General features: G+C 40.9%; 1 long non-coding RNA gene across 1 annotated transcript in view; it reads left to right on the plus strand.

Annotated features, from left to right (window-relative positions):
* The window catches only part of LOC149749155 (uncharacterized), a 114,174-nt gene extending 94,364 nt beyond the window's left edge, over positions 1–19,810 (plus strand). Inside the window, exon 4 of the long non-coding RNA XR_016393291.1 lies at positions 1–19,810. This exon is cut by the window's left edge and continues 14,375 nt beyond it. This is a non-coding gene — a long non-coding RNA (uncharacterized LOC149749155).
* Positions 19,811–23,261: the final 3,451 nt, after the last annotated feature.

The raw sequence follows: 23,261 nt of genomic DNA on the forward strand, positions 1-23,261 counted from the left end.
AACTCCCTACTTCACTTATATACAATTGATCCTCAGGCACTTTTGCCTGAGGCTGTACAAGAAGGCTGTACATCATTCACAGACATGCAGAGCAGCAAAAAATTTGAGTCAGCTGATATGTTTGTTCCCAGATGGGGTTGAACAAGGTGAAACTCTGCCTTCTTGTTTTAGCTCTCATACTATAAAGTGTCCCTTCCACAGTCTATTTAGTGCCACATTTTTGTGTTTTTTGGTGGTGATTTCCATATTTATGCCCCCCCCATGTTAAGTACTGAGCTATTGCCTAGTATTCCCAAGTACAAGAAACTTGTGATGAGCCTTAAGGAGAAAACACATGTGATAGATGAGCTCTACTCAGGCATGAGTTATAGTGCTGTTGAACATGAGTTCAATGTTAATTAATCAAAAATGTATACGTTAGGGGACTTCCTAGCGGTCCAGTGGTTAAGACTCCGAGCTTCCACTGCAGGGGGTGCAGGTTCGATCCCTGGTCAGGGAACTAAGATCCCACATGCTGCACAGCCCCACCCCGGCAAAAAAAGTGTATGTTAAAAGAGGTGTCTTTAAACATAAACACCCATAAAACTAGTTTATGTATTAATTGTTTGACAGAAATGTTGTGACCAGAGGCTCATAGGAAACTAACCCTGTATTTTCCCTAGAGCAATGGTTCAGTATTCACTAATGCAGGGTTTGTGGCCACTTTATAGAACATAACTACTATAAATAATGTGAATAGGCTCTATGAGTGTTTGTATTTAAGACTATGATTTTCTTCTGAGGTGGGCTTTTTAGGCATCTCAGAATTCTGATATGTGGAGTGTGCCTGTTACTAATCTTTTATCAAACCCAGAAAGAATTGCTTTCCAACTAGCTTGAATCCTATATATTAGTGGTTTTGAAACCTCTGTGCTGGGCTTTGTGATGGCGGGACTAGAACTCTACAGCTTACATTCATTCTTTGTCAGCTGGCTGCTGTTAGGTTCTGCCAATAGGGGGCACTATAGGGAGACTTGAAGGCAGGAGGAGGAAGCAGGAACTTTGGTCCGCAATGCTCCTTTACCCTGGCAGAAGCAGCAGTTAGTTTCAGCCTCCAGACATTTTTCCAGGCTCCCTGAACCACTGTAGCCCTCAGAGCCCTGAGTCTCAGCTCTGTGGAGCCCTTCCTAGAACATGGCAGATGCTACCTGCAGGCTTTACCTCAGAGTTACCTCAGTGTCCCTTTCCTTTTTTTCAGACCTTTAAGGTCTGTATAACTAATTTAATTTCCAAGTTAAATTCTCTCTGTTGAGCTACCTACTATGGTTTCAATTTTCTTGGAACTTAATTGATACATAGAGGTTTCTTTAACTTTTTACTTTAAAATAATTTTATACTTACAGAAAAGTTGCAGAATAGTACAGAAAAATTCTTTTTTTTTTTTGCGGTACGCGGGCCTCTCACTGTTGTGGCCTCTCCCGTTGCGGAGCACAGGCTCCAGACGCGCAGGCTCAGCGGCCATGGCTCACGGGCCCAGCCACTCCGTGGCACGTGGGATCCTCCCGGACCGGGGCACGAACCCATGTCCCCTGCATCGGCAGGCGGACTCTCAACCACTGCGCCACCAGGGAAGCCCCAGAAAAATTCTGTATACCCTTTATACCCTTTACTCAAATCCATCATTTTGTTTCATTGAGGTGAAACTCACATAATATAAAAGTAACCATTTTAAAGTGAACAAGTCAGTAGCAATCAGTACAATAAAATGAATCGATCAACTTTTATCATTTTCCCATGTTTGTTTTATAATTCACTGTCTATATAAAGCACATATGTAGGATGCATAATTTTGCATAATATTAATTATTTCTCCTGAAACATTCGTAAGTTGCATACATCACACTCCTTTACCTCTTACTACAATTACATGTACTTTTTTAGAATATATTTGTATATAACCATTGGTACATTACTTGAATCTATAATCCATATTACAATTTTGCAAAATATCCCAGCAATATCCTTTACAATATTATTTTTCCCCATTAGTTCAGGACACAGTCCAGGATGACACATTGAATTTAGTTGTTATGTCTCTTTTATTTTATTTATTTATTTATTTATTTTGAAGGTTCACGTCTTTATTTAAGCACACATACACCTTTTGTAGGGTTGCAAAATTCAGTTTTTGGTGCACGCAATTTTTGCTCCCTTTTTACCATTACTGCTGTTGTGCTTTGTAACCCGTTATGTCCATTAATAATTGTGACTTTTTCTTTTTTTTCTTTGATTTTTTTTAGCATCTTTATTGGATTATGATTGCTTTACAAATGGTGTGTTAGTTTCTGCTGTATAACAAAGTGAATCAGCTATACATACACATATATTCTCATATCTCCTCCCTCTTGCGTCTCCCTCCCACCCTCCCCATCCCACTCCTCTAGGTGGTCACAAAGCACCGAGCTGATCTCCCTGTGCTATGCGGCTGCTTCCCACTAGCTATATATTTTACGTTTGGTAGTGTATATATGTCCATGCAACTCTCTCACTTCATCCCAGCTTACCCTTCCCCCTCCCCGTGTCCTAAAGTCCATACTCTATGTCTGTGTCCTTATTCCTGTCCTGCCCCTAGGTTCATCAGAACCAGTTTTCTTTTAGATTCCATATATATGTGTTAGCATACAGCATTTGTTTTTCTCTTTCTGACTTACTTCACTCTGTATGACAGACTCTAGGTCCATCCACCTCGCTGCAGATGACTCAATTTCATTTCCTTTTATGGCTGAGTAATATTCCATTGTATATATGTGTCACATCTTCTTTATCCATTCATATGTCAATGGACACTTAGGTTGCTTCCATGTCCTGGCTATTGTAAATAGAGCTTCAGTGAACATTGTGGTACATGACTCTTTTTGAATTATGGTTTTCTCAGCGTGCATGCCCAGTAGTGGGATTGCTGGGTTCTATGGTAGTTCTATTTTTAGTTTTTTAAGGAACCTCCATACTGTTCTCCATAGTGGCTGTATCAATTTACACACCCATCAACAGTGCAAGAGGGTTCCCTTTTCTCCACACCCTTGCCAGCGTTTATTGTTTGTAGATTTTCTGATGATGCCCATTCTAACTAGTGTGAGGTGATACCTCATTGTAGTTTTGATTTGCATTTCTCTAATGATTAGTGATGTTGAGCATCCTTTCATGTTTTGTTGGCAATCTGTATATCTTCTTTGGAGAAATGTCTATTTAGGTCTTCTGCCCATTTTTGGATTGGGTTGTTTGTTTTTTTGATATTGAGCTGCATGAGCTGCTTGTATATTTTGGAAGTTAATCCTTTGTCAGTTGCTTTGTTTGCAAATATTTTCTCCCATTCTGAGGGTTGTCTTTCTGTCTTGTTTATGGTTTCCTTTGCTGTGAAAAAGCTTTGAAGTTTCATTAGGTCCCATTTGTTTATTTTTGTTTTTATTTCCATTTCTCTAGGAGGTGGGTCAAAAAGGATCTTGCTGTGATTTATGTCATAGAGTGTTCTGCTTATGTTTTCCTCTAAGAGTTTTATAGTGTCTGGCCTTACATTTAGGTCTTTAATCCATTTTGAGTTTGGTGTTAGGGAGGGTTCTAATTTCATTCTTTTACACGTAGTTGTCCAGTTTTCCCAGCACCACTTATTAAAGAGGCTGTCTTTTCTCCATTGTATACTATTGCCTCCTTTATAAAAGATAACATGACCATTTGTGTGTGGGTTTATCTCTGGGCTTTCTATCCTGTTCCATTGATCTATATTTCTGTTTTTGTACCAGTACCATACTCTCTTGATTACTGTAGCTTTGTAGTATAGTCTGAAGTTTGGGAGCCTGATTCCTCCAGCTCTGTTTTTCGTTCTCAAGATTGCTTTGGCTATTCGGGGTCTTTTGTGTTTCCATACAAATTGTGAAATTTTTGTTCTAGTTCTGTGAAAAATGCCATTGGTAGTTAGATAGGGATTGCATTGAATCTGTAGATTGCTTTGGCTAGTATAGTAGGTTTCACAATGTTGGTTCTTCCAATCCAAGAACATGGTATATCTCTTTATCTATTTGTATCATTTTAAATTTCTTTCATCGGTGTCTTATAGTTTTCTACCTACAGGTCTTTTGTCTCCTTAGGTACGTTTATTCCTAGGTATTTTATTCTTCTTGTTGCAATGGTAAATGAGAATGTTTCCTTAATTTCTCTTTCAGATTTTTCATCATTAGTGTATAGGAATGCACAAGATTTCTGTGCATTAATTTTGTATCCTGCTACTAAATTTACCAAATTCACTGATTAACTCTAGTAGTTTTCTGGTAACATCTTTAGGATTCTGTATGTATAGTATCATGTCACCTGTAAACAGTGACAGTTTTCCTTCTTTTCTGACTTGGATTCCTTTTATTTCTTCTTCTTCTCTAATTGCTGTGGCTACAACTTCCAAAACTATGTTGATTAGTAGTGGTGAGAGTGGGCAACCTTGTCTTGTTCCTGACCTTAGTGGAAATGGTTTCAGTTTTTCACCATTGAGAACGATGTTGGCTGTGGGTTTGTCATATATGCCTTTATTATGTTGAGGTGAGTTCCCTCTATGCCTACTTTCTGGAAAGATTTTAACATAACTGGGTATGAATTTTGTCAAAACCTTTTTCTGCATCTATTGAGATGATCATATTGTTTTTCTCCTTCAATTTGTTAATATGGTTTATCATATTGATTGGTTTGTGTATACGGAAGAATCCTTGCATTTCTGGGATAAACCCCACTTGATCATAGTGTATGATCCTTTTAATGTGCTGTTGGATTCTGTTTGCTAGTATTTTGTTAAGGATTTTTTTTTTTATTATCATTTATTTTTGGATGTGTTGGGTCTTCCTTGTTGCATGCAGGCTTTCTCTAGTTGTGGAGAGCGGGGACTACTTTTCATTGGGGTGTGCGTGCTTCTCATTGTGGTGGCTTCTCTTGTTGTGGGGCATGGGCTCTAGACACGTGGGCTTCAGTAGTTGTGGCTTGTGGGCTCTAGAGCACAGAGTCAGTAGTTGTGGCACACAGGCTTAGTTGCTCCGTGGCATGTGGGATCTTCCCAGACCAGGGTTCGAACCCATGTCCCCTGCATTGGCAGGCAGATTCTTAACCACTCTGCCACCAGGGAAGCCCTTGTTGAGGATTTTTGCATCTATGTTCATCAGTGATATTGGCCTGTAGTTTTTTTTGTGACATCTTTGTCTTGTTTTGGTATCAGGGTAATGGTGGCCTCATAGAATGAGTTTGAGAGTGTTCCTCCCTCTGCTATATTTTGGAAGAGTTTGAGAAGGATAGGTGTTAGCTCTTTTCTGAATGTTTGATAGAATTTGCCTGTGAAGCCATGTGGTCCTGGGCTTTTGTTTGTTGGAAAATTTTTGATCACAGTTTCAGTTTCAGTGCTTGTGGTTGGCCTGTTTATATTTTCTATTTCTTCCTGGTTCAGTCTCGGAAGATTGTGCTTTTCTAAGAATTTGTCCATTTCTTCCAGGTTGTCCATTATATTGGCATATAGTTGCTTGTAGTCACCTCTCATGATCCTTTGTATTTCTGCAGTGTCAGTTGTTACTTCTTTTTCATTTCTAATTCTACTGATTTGAGTCTTCTCTTTTTTTTTTTTTTTGATGAGTCTGGCTAATGGTTTATAAATTTTGTTTATCTTGTCAAAGAAACAGCTTTTAGTTTTATTGATCTTTGCTGTCTTTTCCTTCATTTCTTTTCCCTTTGTTTCTGATCTGATCTTTATGATTTCTTGACTTCTGCTACCTTTGGGGGTTTTTTTGTTCTTCTTTCTCTAATTGCTTTAGGTGTAAGATTAGGTTGCTTATTTGAGATGTTTCTTGTTTCTTGAGGTAGGATTGTATTGCTATAAACTTCCCTCTTAGAACTGCTTTTGCTGCATCCCACAGGTTTTGGGTCCTCGTCTTTTCATTGTCATTTGTTTCTGGGTATTTTTTGATTTCCTCTTTGATTTCTTCAGTGATCTCTTGGCTATTTAGTAGAGCATTGTTTAGCCTCCATGAGTTTGTATTTTTTACAGATTTTTTTCCTGTAAATGATATCTAGTCTCATAGCATTGTGCTTGGAAAAGATACTTGATAATGATTTCAATTTTCTTAAATTTACCGAGGCTTGATTTGTGACCCAAGATATGATCTATCCTGGAGAATGTTCCATGGGCACTTGAGAAGACAGTGTATTCTGTTGTTTTTGGATGGAATGTCCTATAAATATCAATTAAGTTCATCTTGTTTAATGTATCATTTAAAGCTTGTGTTTCCTTATTTATTTTCATTTTGGATGATCTGTCCATTGGTGGAAGTGGGGTGTTAAAGTCCCCTAATATTATTGTGTTACTGTCGACTTCCCCTTTTATGGCTGTTAGCATTTGCCTTATGTATTGAGGTTCTCCTATGTTGGGTGCATAAATATTTACAATTGTTATATCTTCTTCTTGGATCAATCCCTTGATCATTATGTAGTGTCCTTCTTTGTCTCTTGTAATAGTCTTTATTTTAAAGTCTGTTTTGTCTGATATGAGAATTGCTACTCTGGCTTTCTTTTGATTTCCATTTGCATGGAATATCTTTTTCCATCCCCTCGCTTTCAGTCTGTATGTGTCTCTAGGTCTGAAGTGCGTCTCTTGTAGACTGAATATATACAGGTCTTGTTTTTGTACCCATTCAGCCAGTCTATGTCTTTGGGTTGGAGCATTTAATCCATTTACATTTAAGGTAGCTATCAATATGTATGTTCCTATTACCATTTCCTTAATTGTCTTGGGTTTGTTATTGTAAGTCTTTTCCTTCTCTTGTGTTTCCTGCCTAGAGAAGTTCCTTTAGCAGTTGTTGTAAAGATGGTTTGGTGGTGCTGAATTCTCTTAGCTTTTGCTTGTCTGTAAAGGTTTTAATTTCTCCACTGAATCTGAATGAGATCTTTGCTGGATAGAGTAATCTTAGTTCTAGGTTTTCCCTTTCATCACTTTAAATATGTCCTGCCACTCCCTTCTGGCTTGCAGATTTTCTGCTGAAAGATCAGCTGTTAACCTTATGGGGATTCCCTTGTATGTTATTTGTTGCTTTTCCCTTGCTGCTTTTAATATTTTTTCTTTGTATTTAATTTTTGATAGTTTGATTAATATGTGTCTTGGCCTGGTTCTCCTTGGATTTATCCTGTATGGGACTCTCTGCACTTCCTGGACTTGATTGACTATTTCCTTACCCATATTAGGGATGTTTTCAACTATAATCTCTTCAAATATTTTCTCAGTCCCTTTTTTTTCTCTTCTTCTTCTGGGACCCCTATAATTCGAATGCTGATGTGTTTAATGTTGTCCCAGAGGTCTCTGTGATAGTCCTTAATTCCTTTCATTCTTTTTTCTTTATTCAGCTCTGTGGTAGTTATTTCCACTATTTTATCTTCCAGGTCACTTATCCATTCTTCTGCCTCAGTTATTCTGCTATTGATTCCTTCTAGAGAATTTTTAATTTCATTTATTTTGTTGTTCATCATTGTTTGTTTGCTCTTTGACATAGTTCTTCTAGGTCCTTGTTTAAACGTTTCTTGTATTTTCTCCATTCTATTTCCAAGATTTTGGATCATCTTTACTGTCATTACTCTGAATTCTTTTTCAGGTAGACTTCCTATTTCCTCTTCATTTGTTTGGTCTGGTGGGTTTTTACCTTGCTCCTTCATCTGCTGTGTATTTCTCTGTCTTCTCATTTTGCTTAACTTACTGTCTTTGGGGTCTCCTTTTGCCGGCTGCAGGTTCATAGTTTCCATTGTTTTTGGTGTCTGCTCCCAGTGGGTAAGGTTAGTTCAGTGGGTTGTGTAGGCTTCCTGGTGGAGGGGACTGGTGCCTGTGCTCTGGTAGATGAGGCTGGATCTTGTCTTTCTGGTGGGCAGGACCATGTCCAGTGGTGTGTTTTGGTGTTTGTGAACTTAAGATTTTAGGCAGCCTCTCTGCTAATGGGTGGGTTGTGTTCCTGTCTTGCTAGTTGTTTGGCATAGGGTGTCCAGCACTGTAGCTTGCTGGTCATAGAATGGAGCTGGGTCTTATCGTTGAGATGGAGACCTCTGGGAGAGCTTTCGCTGTTTGATATTACGTGGGGCCGGGAGATCTCTGGTGGACCGATGTCCTGAACTCGGCTCTCCCACCTCAGAGGCTCAGGCCTGACACCTGGCCAGAACACCAAGATCCTGTCAGCCACACGACTCAGAAGAAAAGGGAGGAAGAAAAAGAAACAAAGAAAACAAATAAATAAAATAAAGTTATTAAATTTTTAAAATTATTAAAAATTTAAAAGTAATAAAAAAAGAGAAAGAAAGAAGAGAGAGCAACCAAACCAAAAAACAAATCCACCAATGATAACAAGCAATAAAACCTATACTAAAAACAAAACAAGGCCGCACCGCTGGAGGGACCCAGCCTATCCCAAGTGCGCTGTTAGCCAGGGGTAGCCGGAAGAGACCGGGCAGTGGGGAGAGCTGCAGAGGGTGGTGGAGCCCGCCCCGCACGCCCAGGGAGGGAAGGGGGAGAGAGGGAGGCAGAGTTAAGCAAAGAGCGTGAGTAAGTGAACTTGGGTCCGACTTGAGCTCGGGCTCAAGACTGAGCCTGGTGGGCCAGGCCCCCAAGCCAGCGTCACACCCCATCTGAAGAAGACAGGCAGTCACATGGCTTCGCCATTCCTGCCTGCGGGAGCCACCACGGGTGACAGCGGCGGAGAGCTGAGCTCGGGGGACGACTCTGGGGATATGGAATCCCTCCAAAGCCCGGAGACCAAGGCCTCCAAAAGCCTGACAGAGCTGTTTGAGAAGGCTGCCACGCACTTCCGAGGCCTGGTTCAAGGGGCCAGCAGGGAGCAGCTCTTGTACCTGTATGCCCGGTACAAGCAGGGAAGCATGGAAAGCACTTGGTGATTCAAGCCCCAGCCGAACAATGCAGGAGTATATTGCCGTAGTTAAAAAATTAGATCCAAGTTGGAATCCTCAGCTTCTTGAAATGGAAACTTAAATTACTATGTTCTTTTGGGAATTAAAAATCACTCAAGGACTTCCCTGGTGGCGCAGTGGTTAAGAATCTGCCTGTCAATGCAGGGGACACGGGTTTGAGCCCTCATCTGAAAAGATCCCACATGCCTCAGAGCAACTAAGCCCGTGTGCCACAACTATTGAGCCCAAGCTCTAGAGCCCGTGAGCCGCAACTGATGAAGCCCGCGTGCCACAACTACTGAAGCTCGCACTCCTAGAGCCTGTGCTCTACAACAAGAGAAACCACCGCAATGAGAAGCCCACGCACCGCAATGAGGAGTAGCCCCCACTTGCCACAACTAGAGAAAGCCCGCGCGCAGCAACGAAGACCAAACACAGCCAAAAAAAAAAAACCACTCAAGAAGAAACTTACTGAGGATAAATATCCAGATATATTCTTAACTTTTACTGGATTCTGTGGCTTTTCACTTGAAAAAAAGGAGGAATTTGTTCTTGTTTCATCAAACAGGATGTTGATGAATAGAAAGAAAGGGCTCAAAATAAAAATTTCCTTGCCTATGTAAGGCTAATCTTATTTAAGTATAAGCTAAAAACAGACCGACAGATGGTTTATCTCAGGACTGCAATACATGGGGCATAGAAAGATAAATAAAGTAACATTTCCCCAGGGAGTATATTTTAGACCCCCGACAATAATCAAAAGTATCTTAAGTAACTGTCTCTGACCCATGCAGATATTGCAGAATAACATCCAGGAGGAATGAATAGGAATTGTTTCTTTCAGTTAACCGAGTAGTTCACTCCTTTACCAATTTAAAGTCCTTATTCACTAAACTTGTCTTGCCTTATCAGTCTCTGCACCTCTTTTTTATGAAATCACCCATTTTATTAAGATAGTTGGTTGAATAAGACAAAAGTAATGGAAAAGAGAATGGAATGGAAACAGTTTAGCAATACTAATCTATTCATTTGTGTATTCCCATTCAGGGAAGCATGGAAAGCTTGGTCTCTTGCCAAGTAATGGTCTCTTGCCTCTTGGGCAGGTCCAGGTCAAAAGTCATTCAGAGTTATTGGAATTCGGGAATGATGATAGTGATGGTAGCATAGTTTTTGAATTTTCCCGAATCCTTAACAGAATAACTAGGATAGCGTCACCAAAAGCACTTGGGCAATATCTGTAACAAAACCTAGTTGATCAGAGAAACTAGGGACAAACTATCAACAGCTCCAAGATTTGTGTAGCATTGGCATCTCTGTGGGAGGAAGCAGAGGAAACAGTAGGGAGTCTAATTGACCTGAGAATGGCAGAAGCCTAAAATTGTCCACAGGTGAAGAGTACAGGGGGTTCATGGTAAGGTTTTCTAGAGCTGTCAGGAGCTCTAGAGTTCCAAAATTAAGCAGCCAAAACTTCCCTTCCAGTACACAGCCTCACACTGAGAGGAATCTGCAGGACAAGTCAAGCAGGACAAGGACAATGAAGACAAAAGGAAAAAGAAACCAGATAAGCGTGGGAGAGGGGACCAGAGCCAAGTGATCTTGAAAGTATCCTAGGGGCCAGATTTTTAATTACTTCATGAAAATAACAGAAAAGGGACTTATATACCTAAAACTATATCCTGATTCACATTTCTATCTTAAAAATTCAAAAACATTAATTCACATAAAGATGAGCAACAGAAAAAGAATTACGGTTGAAACCTATACAAAGTTACTATAATTCAGAATTGTATCTTTTTTCTTATAATATCCAGAAGCTGTATTAATGGTTAAAATAATGAAAGTGTGCTAATATTTTTATGGGTCTTGGTAGGATTGCAATATTGCTTTCCAAAAGAGTAATACCATTTTACAAGAGCATTAGGGCCATTAACTTAGTATAGTGCCTGCTACACTACAGTTTTACCAGTTTGGATAATTTTGTTACCCTAATGGAATTGGTTTAAAATCTGTTGCTCGTTGTTGTTTTAATTTGCATTTTCTTAAATGATTATGGATGTTGAACTTTTTTCCAAGTAGTGATATAACATTATTGATATTTATGTATGTGCGTGAATAAAATCCTAAACCTCTGTGTCACTTCAAAAAAAAAAAAAAGGAAAGACAGAACCCTAGGACAAATGGCAAAAGCAAATCTATAGAGACAAAATCACACAAAGAAGCATACACATACACACTCACAAAAAGAGAAAAAGGAAAAAAAAATATATATATATATAAAAAGGAAGAGAGCAACCAAATCAATAAACACAAAGATAATAAGCTCTAAATACTAAACTAAGGTAAACATAAAACCAGAAACAAATCAGATGCAGAAAGCAAACCCCAAGTCTGCAGTTACTCTCAAAGTCCACTGCCTCAATTTTGGGATAATTCATTGTCTAGTCAGTTATTCCACAGATGCAGGGTACATCAAGTTGATTGTGGAGATTTGATCCGCTGCTCCTGAGGCTGCTGGGAGAGATTTCCCTTTCTCTTCTTTGTTCACACAGCTCCAGGGCTTCAGCTTTGGATTTGGCCCCGCCTCTGCATGTAGGTCACCTGAGGACGTCTGTTCCCCACCCAGACAGGCCGGGGTTAAAGTAGCAGCTGATTCGGGGGCTGTGGCTCACTCAGGCCGGGTGGAGGGAGGGGTACGGAATGCAGGGCGAGCCTGCGGCGGCAGAGGCCGGCTTGATGTTGCACCAGCCTGAGGCGCACCATGTGTTCTCCCAGGGAAGTTGTCCCTGGATCACGGGACCCTGGCAGTGGCGGGCTGCACAGGCTCCCGGGAGGGGAGGTGTGGAGAGTGACCTGTGCTTGCACACAGGCTTCTTGGTGGCTGCAGCAGCCTTAGCATTTCATGTCGGTCTCTGGGGTCCGCGCTGATAGCCATAGCTCACACCTGTCTCTGGAGCTCGTTTAGGCGGTGCTCTGAATCCCCTCTCCTTGTGCACCCTGAAACAACGGTCTCTTGCCTCTTAGGCAGGTCCAGACTTTTTCCCGGACTCCCTCCTGGCTAGCTGTGGCGCACTAGTCCCCTCAGGCTGTGTTCACGCAGCCAACCCCAGGCTTCTCCCTGGGATCTGATCTCCAAAGCCTGAGCCTCAGCTCCCAGCCCCCACCCGACCCGGTGGGTGAGCAGACAAGCCTCTCGGGCTGGTGAGTCCTGGTCGGCGCCGAGCCTCTGTGTGGGAATCTCTCCGCTTTGTCCTCTGCACCCTGTTGCTGCGCTCTCCTCCGTGGCTCCGAAGCTTCTCCCCTGCCCATCCCCCCATCTCCGCCCGCGAAGGGGCTTCCTAGTGTGTGGAAACTTTTCCTCCTTCACAGCTCCCTCCAGGAGGTGCAGGTCCCATCTCTATTCTCTTGTCTCTGTTTTTCCTTTTTTCTTTTGCCCTACCCAGGTACCTGGGGAGTTTCTTGCCTTTTGGGAGGTCTGAGGTCTTCTGCCAGCATACAGTAGGTGTTCTGTAGGATTTATTCCACATGTAGATATATTTTTGATGTACTTGTGGGGAGGAAGGTGATCTCCACATCTTACTCCTCCACCATCTTGAAGGCACCTCTAGTTTCTTTTAATGTGGAACAGTCGTTAGCTTTTCTTTGTCTTTCATAACTTTGAAATTTTTTAAAGAATACAAGTCACTTATCAGAAAATGTTCTTCAGTTTGGGTTGCCTCATGATTAGATTCTGGGTTTACATTCCCACAAGTGATTTGTGTCCTTTTCATGGTGTCACAATATGTCTGTCTGCCTCTCATTGGTGATTTTAATTTTGATCATTCAGTCAAGGTGTTGCTTAGTTTCACCACTTGATATTATACTTTTACTCCTTGGCAACAGATCAACAATCCATGCAAAGTCACTTTGAGGCCATGTAAATATCTAGAAATTTTATATTTATGTTCTGTACATTTTTCAGTTTGGTCTTAGATTTCTCTTTGAATCAAAGTTGTTGTAAAGATAGCTTTAAAATGTCCAGGTGTTAGGGTAAAATGTATGACTCCACAATTCTTGCTTATTATTTCCTTAAAGGAAAATATAAATCATATTATTAAGGAAACTGTTGGTTATGCCTATTTTGTTATGTGTTAAAATTCTCAATAGTTTCAATTTTCACAAATTCTTTAAAATTGTTGATATAGGGACTTCCCTGGTGGTGCAGTGGTTACGAATCCGCCTGCCGATGCAGGGGACACGGGTTCAAGCCCTGGTCTGGGAAGATCCCATGTGCCGTGGAGCAACTAAGCCCGTGCACCACAACTACTGAGCCTGTGCTCTAGAGCCTGCAAGTCACAACTACGGAAGCCCGCATGCCTAGGGCCTATGCTCTGCAACAAGAGAAGCCACCACAATGAGAAGCCCGCACACCGCAACAAAGAGTAGCCCCAACTGGCCGCAACTAGAGAAAGCCTGCGCGCAGCAACCAAGACCCAATGCAGCCAAAAATAAATAAATAAGTTTAAAATTGTTAATATAGTTGAAACTCAAAAGATAAAAAGAGCATACACTGAGCAGTCTCCTCACCAGCTACTCAGTTCTCTGAAGTAACCAACATTGTAATTTTCTCTGTGTCCTTCTAGAGATAGTTTCTGCATATATAAGCAAAATCATATATATCCCCACCACCACTACCCCACACAAGTTGACTTTTGTCTATACTTTCCACACTGTTCTGCATTTGGCTTTTTTCATTTAACTATATATCCTGGAGATCATTAATATCAGTACATTATATATTAGCTTCCTTATTCATTCCAATGGCTGCTTACGATTCCATTGTATACATATACTGTGATTTATTAAGTTAGTCCTCTATAGACACTTAGGTTGTTTCCATTCTTTTGCCTTTATATAAACTATGGTGCAGAATAACCATGTACATATATCAGTACATGTGCAAGTATGTCTATAATATAAATTCCTGAATATGAAATTTGAGTCAAAAAGTTTGTAGTTTTGTATTATAACTTTGATAAATGTTTCCAGTGTATCCTTCATCAAGATTTCACAGAGACTGTACCAATTTACAGGGAATACATTTTAGCACAGTTGTTTCTTTCTTTTTTTTTTTTAATTATTTATTTGCGCCAGGTCTTAGTGTCCTAGCTGAGAGAACTCAACTAAGTGTCTTAGTTTCTTAGTTGTGGCACGTGGGATCTTCGTTGAGGCATGTGGACTCTTAGTTGTGGCATGCTGGATCTAGTTTCCTGACCAGGGATGGAACCCAGGCCCCCTGCTTTGGGAGTGAGTACAGAGTCTTAACCACTGGACCACCAGGGAAGTCCCTAGCACAGCTGTTTCTTTATCTTTTTTTTACTCTACGTAATGGCTGTAAGAAAGGTAATTTGAAAATAGTGTTAACCCAAGTAGATTCAAAAGGTGTGGCTTTTCCAAAAATGATACCTTCAGTATTGCAAAATATAATTCTTAGGGTTCAAAAAACTTACCTTATAGTTGAGGTTGGAATTTTAGTTTAATTCTTATACTTGTAAAGTACAAGTATTTCCTTGTTTCTCTCACTCTGAAGTCTTGCTATTGGCTTAATTTTTAACTTTATGATGCATATTTCCAGGTCTGCTGTAAACAGCTGAGCAAAAACTCAGGAAGGTAACAAATAGTTCATCTGTTTTACAGACATGAACCCTGGCAGAGGGAAAGAGGAAAGAGGGCTCTCAGCTGGATTCTTCTGCAGGCTTTTACTGTCCTTGAGGCATTTTCCCTGCCCAAATATGAAGGAAAATTGTTTTCCAGTCTTAAGTTGAATGCCAAAATTATTCTTGGAATTGCTCCCTTAATCTGTCAGTTTCTCTTTTTCCCATGGAGGTGTGATCAGGGCGGCCAAATCTTCCCAGTCAGAATCTGAGTTAGAACTTGATTGTCCCCACAGACAACTGGTTTGGAAAAACTCCCTGCAAGGTGATTTCAATTAGTGACCAGAAATATCAGAGAGCTGGTACTAGGATCTGAAGTTCTAACCTTACATGTGACTTCAGTCTTTCTACAGAGCTAGTGGCTAACAGAGATACAAAGGAATTAATCACCTCCAGGGATTTCTTAGGAAAGTAAAGACTGAGGAATCAAATTCCAAAGCTCCTTAGTGTTGGTCTCTAGCCCATTTCCCAAGTTCTTCATTTTCATTCTTTTTCCCACTCTGCTCTAGTCAAGAGTGTGGGCTTTGGTGGTGGATACACCTCAGCTCACATCCAAGCTTTGTCCTTTGCTGGCTTGGGACCACAGGTGAGCTAGTTAGCCTCCCAGAGACCAAGGGTCCTCACCGATAAAACTGGGATCACACTACCTTCCTTGCAGTGTTGATGTGAGGATTAAAGGAAGTCAAGTGTATGGGCACAGTGCCTAGCTCAGTCCTGACAAATTAGCCTCAGTAAATGTTAGTTTTTTCCTAGTATCACCTTTCTACCCCTCTCACCAATGGATTAAAACTCATTCTTCTGGAGCTCATAGTCTTAACCAGTATTAAATTATTAGAAAAGAAACATTATTGGGAACTCCACTTTGCTGTACAGTAGAAACTAACACAACATTGTAAAACAACTATATCCTAATAATAAAAAAAAAAAAGAAAGAAAAGAAAAACATTATGGTAAGACAATCTGAGTGAAAACTCCAGGATTTATCTGGGCCTAACTTAGAATTTAGAAATTTTTTAGATATCCATTCTTTTCTAGGTGGTAAGTTTCAAACCCTCAGAAATGCATTTTGCAGTATTGACAGCCACACTGTTAGAAAATCCACACCTTTGGGGGCAACTCTGGCAGGTTTTGTAATCAAGTCAAACTGTAGTTTATATGTAAACATTTCACAATCTTGTAAAGCAATTTAGATGGAATTTTTACAAAAATCAAATTCAAGTTTCTCTTTTCTTTCCTCTCCCCAGAGAATATAGAAGGCAGATCTTAAGAATAGGGAATGGTTTTATCATAGATGGAGACTTTGGAAATTCTCTGAAATAAATGGTTTCCAGATTTTATAAACACAAATATACAGTAGTGAATGATTTTACTCTGAACTCTTTATTTATAGATATCTAACAGAGACCAACTTATTTAACCACAGTGGCAAAGATCAGCTAGCTGTTTACCAAACCCTCTTCCTTCTCCACCTAGATACACACCTGAACTATATTTCCAAACGTCCCTTGCTCTTAGGTATGCCAAGTGGTATGTGGTCAAAAGTGATATGTAGCACCTCCAGGCCTGGCCCATTAAAACTTCCATGTGTTATCCTCTATGCCCTTGAACCCTCCCAGGTGATGGGAAGGGAGATGACTCCCAGGGCAACCTTGAGAACCACATTTTGGAATGTGGAAGGAGCCACATATGGAAGGAGACTGAGTCCCTGAATCGATACTTGGAGGAAAACTGCCCAACCAGGAACATCTGCATTAGACTATTTTGTGAGTGAGAAATAAGTTCTTTGTGTCAAGCTACTGAGATTTTGGGAGGTTTATCTCTTATAGCAGCTAGTATTACCAATACAGTCTGAAACACAAAATACCATCTCAAAGTCCTCAAATGTCTTTATACCAGTCCCTTTTTTATGTAGTGTTGAGCTAGGGACCAACATTAAGGAGCTTTGGAATTTGATTCCTTCCATCTCTCCTTTCCTGCCTCCCTCCCTCCTTCCCATCCCACCCTCCCTTCCTTCCTCCCTTCCCTAGTACTAATTGAGCAACTAGTACATTCCTTCCAGGCACTATTCTAGGCACTGGGGATTTGGGTGAACAAAGCAGATAAACCTTTGCCCTTGAGAAGCTCACATTATAATGGGTGAAACAGGCAATAAATAAGTAAGTAATATGGTTTCAAGTGTTGAAAATTGCTTAGAAGAAAACTAAGAAAGAATTAAAAAAAAAAAAAAACGTGAGAGTGACAAGGAGGATCTTTTAGACAAGGTGGTTAGGAAAGGGCTTTCTGAGGAGGTAGCATTTGACCAGAGACCTAAATAATACAAAGAAACCAGTCATACAAAGATCTAAAAGGACAAAGAACTGAATCATTTCTGTAAAAGCAGTGATCTGTAGGAGAAAAACAAACATAATAATACAAAAGGAAAAACTGAAATGACATAACTTAGTCAAAGATGAGTCAAAGAGAGGTGAAACTCAAACTCCAGATTTATGTATTCCTAACCTAACTTTGCCTTAGGCCAAGAAACTTAGCAGTGTCACTAAACTCTTTCATTCTTGGCTGACTAGTTCCATATCTCCCAGTCTTCAATATGATGTTTGCCCATGTATTCAGGCAACTCAAAAAATACAGTAATATGTCAGGCTCCATCCTTAGATATTTATAAACACTGGGAACTCCAGCAGGTTATTTAACTTCTCCAGTTCTTAATTCCCTCTTCTTTTAAAATGGAAAGAGTCCTAGTAACTAAGTTACTTCATAGGTTTGTTCTGATGTTAGATGAGGTTGTACACATAAAATGCTAGCGCAACATAGGTACTAAAGAAATGTTTTTATTAATTTTAACTTAACCTGCTGCATGTCTATCAAATACTTGAGTCCATATTCTTAAAGCACCGAGATATTTCTGCTTTCTTTAGGGTCATACTCCAATTCAATCCTGATCTGAAGGGAAAGGATAGTCTTCCCCAGAGCCTTTGTCAGTGGAGGCAGCCAACAGTTGGCTCTGCAGGAGCCAAATTAAAAACAAAAAAGACAAATAGCCAGAAGAATACAAAAAAAAAGTGTCATACTCAATAAATTTTTACAGAATGGACACACCCATGTAGCCAACTTGTTGTGAAAAAACAGAACATTGCTAGCATTTCAGAAACCCTCTATGCTCTATGCAGGAACCTTTATCTTAGGGATGCTTATTCACAAGCAGCTGATCTGAGATACCCATCTGGCTGTCTGAGGCAAGATCACCACCAGCCACTGTCTTATACAACCCCATTGGGCACCATTCATATAGAATTGTGAGTTGTAATCTGTAGGTTGGGAAATCAGTTTGTGGATCATGGCTGGCATCTTTTTAAATGCTATTGAAGTATAACCTAAAAGCAGAAAAGTGAACACATCAAAAAGTGTCGAATTCCATGAACCCCAATATTCATTGCAGCACTATTTACAATAGCCAGGTCATGGAAGCAACCTAAATGCCCATCGACAGACGAATGGATAAAGAAGTTGTGGTACGTATATACAATGGAATATTACTCAACCATAAAAAGGAATGAAATTGGGTAATTTGTAGAGATTGGATGGATCTAGAGACTGTCATACAGAGTGAAGTAAGTCAGAAAGAGAAAAACAGATATCATATATTAACATATGTGGAACCTAGAAAAATGGTACAGATGAACTGGTTTGCAGGGCAGAAATAGAGACACAGATGTAGAGAATAAATGTATGGACACCAAGGGTGGAAAGTGGTGGTGGGGGGGTGGTGGTGTGATGAATTGGGAGATTGGGATTGACATGTATACACTGATGTGTATAAAATGGATAACTAGGGCTTCCCTGGTGGCGCAGTGGTTGAGAGTCCGCCTGCCGATGCAGGGGACACGGGTTCATGCCCGAGTCTGGGAGGATCCCTCATGCCGCGTAGTGGCTGGGCCTGTGAGCCATGGCCGCTGAGCCTGCGCGTCCAGAGCCTGTGCTCTGCGACGGGAGAGGCCACAAGAGTGAGAGGCCCGCGTAATGCAAAAAACAAACAAACAAACAAAACAAAAAATGGATAACTAATAAGAACCTGCTGTATAAAAAAATAAAATAAAATTCAAAAATTCAAAAACAAATCTTATGATAAACCGTAATGGAAAAGAATATGAAAAAGAATATATATAGGTGTATAACTGAATCACTGCTCTACAGCAGAAATTAACACATTATAAGTCAACTATACTTCAATAAAAAAAAAAAAAAGACAAATAGCCAGAAGAATACAAAACCAAGAAAGTGTCAAACTCAATAAATTTTTATAGAATGGACACACCCGTGTAGCCAACTGGACGTGAAAAAACAGAACATTGCTAGTATTTCAGAAACCCTCTTCACATGCCCTGCCAGTCACTGCCTCCCTCCAAAGCTAACCACTGGGCTGATTTCTAGCACTAAACATATGTTTTGTCTTCTTGGAATTTCATATAAATAAAACCTTATGGTATATATTCTCTTTATTTGGCTACTTTTACTCAGCATTGTATTTGTGAAACTCATCCATGTTGTTGTGTGTATCAGTAGTTCTCATTGCCATAGAGTAGTCCATTATAAGAAAATACTGCAAGTATCTGTTCTATTAATGAACATTTGCGTTGTTTTCAGTTTGGGACCATTACAGATAGTGGTGTAAAAGAAGGACCATCTTATCATGTTTGCAGATTCTATGAATCAGGAATTTGGAAAGGGCACTCTGAGGATGGCTTATCTCTGCTCCAGTGAGGTCTGGGGCCTCGGCTGTAAAGGCTCAATGGTTGGGGGTGAGTTGACGGTGGCACCAGCACACATCTGGCACCTGGGCTAAGAGGACTCTAAGACTGAGTACTGTCAACTGGGTCACCTATGTGTGGACTCTCCTCGTAGTTTGGCTTCCACACAGCATGGTGGCCTCAGAGCAGCTGGACTTCTTACACAATGGCTCAGAATTCCAAGCATGACCGTCCCCAGGAACAAGGAGGAAGCTGTGGCTTTTTCTAATGTAGGGGAGGAAAAACTGTTTTGCCTTTACCCACCTTAGGTTCATTGGCTGGAACCCTGTAAATTAGGCTAACAAAAAACAGATTAAGAGAGAAAAACAAAAGTTTATTATCACGTGCACATACACATGAGAACACTCCGTGAAGAGCAACTTAAAGGGCAGTTGGAACTTGGGTTATATAGCGTCTTAACAAAAGAACAATAAATTTTTAGAGAAGTGACAAGAGAAATGAAAAGGACTTCAGGTTTTTAGGACAGCAAATTGTGGGAACATAAATATATGGGGGAACTAATGGGAGATAAGGGCTGGACTGATAGGTCTACCATTGTCTCTGGTGATTATTAACTTCTGTTCTTCCTGGTAGAGAGGAGAGAGAGGACATCATTACAAATTTATGTCCTGGGCTTCCCTGGTGACACAGTGGTTAAGAATCAGCCTGCTAATGCAGGGGACACGGGTTCGAGCCCTGGTCCAGGAAGATCCCACATGCCACAGAGCAACTAAGCCTGTGCACCACAACTACTGAGCCTGTGCTCTAGAGCCCGCGAGCCACAGCTACTGAAGCCCGCACACCTAGAGCCCATGCTCTGCAGCAAGAGAAGCCACGACAATGAGAAGCCCACGCACCACAACTAGAGAAAGCCCGTGCGCAGCAACAAAGACCCAATTCAGCCCAAAATAAATAAATTTATAAAATAGACAAAAACAAAAACAAATTTGTGTCCTATGAAAGTAAAAGGCAGAGAGCTTTTCTTATATTTGCTTTTTTCTCAATTACTTTCAGCTCAAAGAATCCTAACGTCCAGTGGCACATTGTTAGGTGGCATATTCTTCTACCCTCCATTCACTTAACTTTAGAAGTCACATGGTATCACCTACACACCACTCTATTGTTCCAGATGAGTCACAAGCCTGCCTAGGTTCAAAGGGAGGAGGCAGAGACCCTACCTCTCCTAGGGAAGAGTCTCCAGGTCACATATAGGAATGCATATGCAACAGGAGAGATTTTTACAGCTGTCTTTGGAAAATAAGATCTGCCTCAGCTGCTATGAGCATTCTGGGATATTTTTCGTAACCATATGTACATTTCTGTTGGGTATGTACCTTGGAGCTTAATTGCTGAGTCAAAGTGTATATGTATACTAAGCTTTAGTAGATAATGCTAGTTGTTTTGGGCTTGTGCCAATTTATACTCCCATAATGTATGAAAATTCCAGTTGCTCCATCTTTGCTAACAATTGGCATTGTTTTTGGTTTTTTTTAATAAATTTATTTACTTATTTTTATTTTTGGCTGCATTGGGTCTTTGTTACTGTGTGCGGGCTTTCTCTAGTTGCGGAGAGCAGGGGCTACTCTTTGTTGTGGCACGCGGGCTTCAGCAGTTGTGGCATGTGGGCTCAGTAGTTGTGTCTCGCGGGCTCTGGAGCGCAGGCTCAGTAGTTGTGGTGCACAGGCTTAGTTGCTCCGCAGCGTGTGGGATCTTCTCGGACCAGGGCTAGAACCCGTGTCCCCTGCATTGGCAGATGGATTCTCAACCACTGCGCCACCAGGGAAGCCCAATTAGCATTGTTTTTCTCAGTTTAGCCATTTGGTTGGGTATACAGTGATATTTTGCATTGTGGTTTAAATTTGCATTTCTCTGATAACTAATGAAGTTGAGGTACTTTTCATATGTTTATTGGCTATTTGAATATCTTCTTTTGCGAAATGCCTGTTCAGAGGTCCAGTATATTTTTTAATAGAATAGAATAGAAAATATCAGAATATATCACACATAGCAAGAGTAGATATATTTTCCTGAAACATAGTTTTAGTTTCATATATTGTAGTAGATGCTGTAGTGTTCTCCCCAGATTTTTCCATCTGTGATTAAACACACACTCCCCAGTTCCCAGGAATGTTGCCTGCTGCTGACTAACTGCTTAGAATTGCGTCCTTCCCCAGAAATTTCCCTTGGTCTGAGGAAGCTGAGTTACCCAGGGTTAAGGTCCCTCCCCAAGAAAAGCCCACACCCAATGACTGGTCAATTTGGGAGGTAGGTACAGAGGTCCAGCCTTCCTAGATGTATTCTGGCTTGCCTGGGGATTTTGAAACTGAAAGTCCTGTGTCCTGGGAGACCTCCCAATACTGGACAAACTAGAATGGGTGGTCACCCTACTCTTGCCACAATTTGGGACACCACTGACAAGCCAACTTCAGAACTCTGTGTAATCAGCTGAAGCTTCACTTAGGTTGCAGGAGCATCACAGTTCAATTTCTCCCTCTGCCCGATCCTGTGTCCCTTGTTCTTTCACAGGTACTGCTTCTAGAGCACTCCCCAATAAACAAGCTGCATGCAATTCTCGATCCAGAATCTGCTTCCCAGGGAACCCAAAGTACTATATACATGTAGTGTTTCCTAATGATAAAATGCCTTTTCTTGCTGGCTCAAAAAGGTAATGGAAGCCACTGATAGAGTAGATATTACTGTTTTGCCCACCCAGTACTCCTCTCTTCCTTTTTTGACAGCATCCTGCTTCTTTGGGGGAAGTAGTACACCTCTCACTCAAGTCGGGTTCTTGTAGGCACATCCAATTTAAGTACCCCCATCCTCTGCCAACTCTCAACCACCATCACAGGAGTGGGTCTGTGACTTCATCCAGGCCAATCAGAATCCCTTCCCAGAATTTTTCTATTCAGCATTAGAGAAAAAGTCCTTTCCTGGGTCAGCCTCCGCACTACAATACTGAACCAGAGGCTGTATAGACCACATAAAGAGAGAAGAGCAGGAGGAACACGGAGAAAGGGATTCCTGTGACATTACAGTTTGGTTCCAAGGCAGCCCTGAGACACATTTGCACCTCTACCCTTCCCTGACTCTCCTCCACTTTGGCTTGTGCCATTTGCAGCCAAAAGCATCCTGATTAGTGCACAGGCTTTCAAGAAGGGCAGACTGTGATAATTCATCGGGCAAATAATCAATAGCTGTGCTGCTGCTTCTATCTAATGTTTTTTCTGTCTTCTATTTATCTGTCTTCCTTATTTTGTCTTCTTTTCTCTACTTAAATCAAACCCCTCCTTCAAGATTTGTTTGAATGCCCCCTGCCCAATGAAGTCAAACTTTCCTGACACTCCCAATTTACATGAATGCAGCCCACAAACATTATTGAGCTCTTGCTACTCTTCTACCTTAAGCACCGTCGTGCTAGCACTGAGGCCCAAAGACAGACCAGAGCATAGCTCAGGCCTCCAGGTGCTTTAGTATCATAGTGGGGGAAGCTGACTCATAAACAGATAGTTACCATATGAGGTGGCAAGTGCAATGACAGTTATTAGAGAGCCCCTAGGAAGGGAAGTACATGGCAGCTAGCCTCCAGGATGGTCCCCAATGATCCCTGCCTCCTCTTATTCATACTCTGTGTAGTCCTCTCCCACACTGTATCAGGGTTTATCTCTATAACCAATAGAATACCATGGAAGTAATTGTGCGTGACTTCCAAGGCTAGGTCAAAAGTTGACAAACGTTTTTGTAAAAGGTAGTAAATGTAGTAAATATTTTAAGCTTTACAAGCTATAGGGTTTCTATTGTAACTACTCACCTCTGTCACTTTAACATGAAAGCAACCAATAAGTAAATGATG

This window comes from Delphinapterus leucas, chromosome 5 (genome assembly GCF_059928025.1).
Source record: "Delphinapterus leucas isolate spDelLeu-1000000601 "Yukka" chromosome 5, BTC_Dleu_Yukka2, whole genome shotgun sequence".
Taxonomy (NCBI): Eukaryota; Metazoa; Chordata; class Mammalia; order Artiodactyla; family Monodontidae; genus Delphinapterus; species Delphinapterus leucas.